Genomic DNA, 2,869 nt, shown 5'->3' on the forward strand with positions numbered 1-2,869 from the left:
AACAAACCCTAGTAATCATAATAGGAGGTGCACTGTCAAATAAGAAAATAAAGTTGCTTAATATTTTCTTTACATTCAGTTTTGGGGGCATTTTGAAAGGCAGAATTCACGTTAGAGGATAAAATCTAATGAAGCATGATAATATAGATAAGGTTGTATTGGAATAATTGAGAAGTAGGTTTAAGTTTTTTATTTACCATATTGCAGAAGGAAGACACTAACGATTTAGTCACTCTATGGGTTTTTGTTTACTTCATTTGTACTAGAAACATCTGAAGTCAGGTTAATTTAGAATATACTTCATAGTAATATAACTGATGAGATTTTCAAAATTATATAGTTTTATTGAGCATGCTATCAAATGGAACATAGGTACATATATATGTAAGTAAAGTTTGGGACAAATCTACAAGGAACAGAACTCCTAAAGTGGAGAATCCCATGGCCACTAAATATGAATGTAGCAAGAGCTCCTTCAGTTTTACTCAGGACACTTGGCCTCCAAATCTGCATTGTCTACAAAGTAATAAAAACCATTAAAAGACTTGCATATGACTTATTTTAAAAGGAAAAGATATTTTCCCTACAATGATATACATGTACTTGGTGAGAAAAAGTTGCTGATCAGAGTTTTTAAGCTGAGTATTAAATGCTATTCTTTTTCTAAAAAAAATTTTAATATCTTTATTGTATTTTATTTATTTTTATGTGGTACTGAGGATCAAACCCAGGGCCTCACATGTGCTACGCTGGCACTCTATCGCTGAGCCACAACCCTAACCCCAAATGCTGTTTTTTTATTCATTAATAAAAGAAAAACTGTCATAGTAAAGGGGAAGATGGGAAATATGTATAAATTGTATACATTTATTTTTCATTTTCAAGATAAATATTCACACAAGTTTAGCTTATTTGCCATATTTTTTTCCAGAATAAAACTTCAATGCATAACTGAAGGAATACACTCTGAATATTTAATGGTATAAGACAAATGAGACTAAGAAAACATTTAAGAGTAACATGCTTACTAGCAGAGAAAATGGATTATTTGGGACTAAGTTCATTCTACAGTATTGTATAAAGGTGGATATTACCATTAGTGATTCTTTTTCCTGGTTAAAAAATCCATTGAAAAAAATTTCTCTGGTTCAAAACCTGCCTCAGCACCTTAGCAAGGCCCTAAGTAATTTAATGAGACCCTGTCTCTAAATAAATATAAAAATGGACCAAGGGATGTGGTCAAGTGCATCTGAGTCCAAATAAATAAATAAATAAATAAATAAATAAAAATAAAGGAATCCTCTGAAGAATTAAAAAAGAATCATCAATGCATCAGAAATTAGCAACTCTGCTAGTCCATTATAGGGCTCAAGCAAGTGAACATCTCTCAATAAAAGTATGTAAATTCAAATTTCTACACATGTCTGAACATTTTGTTCTTCAGAATTCGGGGCATTACATCAGAAGTTCAGTTTCAAAGCTGAACTTCTTTGAAAGCAATGATATAAATACTGTCATGTATATACACAACTTATGTGAATGTGTTTTCTTAAGTTAACATCAGTCAAAGAAAAATACTCACCTAAACCTTGGACCTGGTACACAGTGTGCTCTCTCTTTAATTCACAGTGTTCTGTCCTGTAGTTGATGCATTTAGTATAATAGCATTTTACCTGGTAAGTAAGAAGACATGCAAGAAAGTCTGTTGTCTTCCTCTTTCTCATTTTAAAATAGTAATTCATATAATAAAATAAATATGAGTTATATCATGCAGCTAAGAGCTTGAAAGGAATTTACTATTAGAATGAGTCTTTTAAGCTCTGTTCCAAAGTCCCAGGAAGTAGAAAATGAATTCATTTGTTCCAATTATAAATTGAATGGTCTTTGGAAATTCTAGATCATGAGCATTAGACTTTTAGTAGGCTAAAATTTCTCTCCTGAATAACAAAGAGACAGACAATTTTTGTAAAACCACTATACTATTATCTAAATTAAATATACTTGAATAAGCACTTGCAGATGTGAAAAATACACCCAGAATTTGTTTTTAAAGGAAAAGTAACTCAAGAAGTAAGGAATGACAGTTTACTGAATTCTGCAAAGAAATAAAGAACAAAGACAAGATTACTCAGAAACAGAAGCTAAGTTATAGGGTGTCCAAAAGAGAGAGTAGTCAGAACATCAAAGGAAGAAATGAAAACACCATGAAAGCAAAATGAGAGAAAGAAGTAAAAAAGATCAAATAATCATCACTGATACAGATAATAGGAAAAAAAATCTACCATACATATAACCAAAATTATAAAGAAGAAAAATAAAACTATGGAACAAAATATTTAAAGCTTTAATGCAAAAATATTTACTATTAATTAAACAAGATCTGAATTTACTTAATGAAAAGATTCACTGTATACCCAGGAGAATTGACCCAGAATTAACTCTGAAATATTTTGCAGTACAAGCATTAGATCAGCCAGGCATGGTGGCACATGCCTGTAATTCCGCTGGTTCAGGAAGATGAGGCAGGAGGATCTGAGGTTCAAAGCCAGCCTCAGCAACTAACTGAGGTTCTGAGCAGCTTAGTGAGACCCTGTCTCAAAATACAAAATTTAAAAAAAAGTCTAGTTATATGGCTCAGTGGTTAAGCACCCCTGGTTTTGATATCTAGCACAAAATACAAAAACAAAAACAAAATTAGATCATAAAGTAAAGGGGAAAATCTGGGAAAACAGGGAGGTTAGTACCTTTTTTAAAGGACAAAAGGAAAGAAAGCCAGATTAGCATACATATTCTCAACACTAAAATTAAAAAAAAAAAAAAAAGACTTTCATGGGACAAAACAAAAGATGCAAGAAGAATCAGACAGTGG

This window comes from Urocitellus parryii, chromosome 2 (assembly GCF_045843805.1).
Source record: "Urocitellus parryii isolate mUroPar1 chromosome 2, mUroPar1.hap1, whole genome shotgun sequence".
Classification (NCBI taxonomy): domain Eukaryota; kingdom Metazoa; phylum Chordata; class Mammalia; order Rodentia; family Sciuridae; genus Urocitellus; species Urocitellus parryii.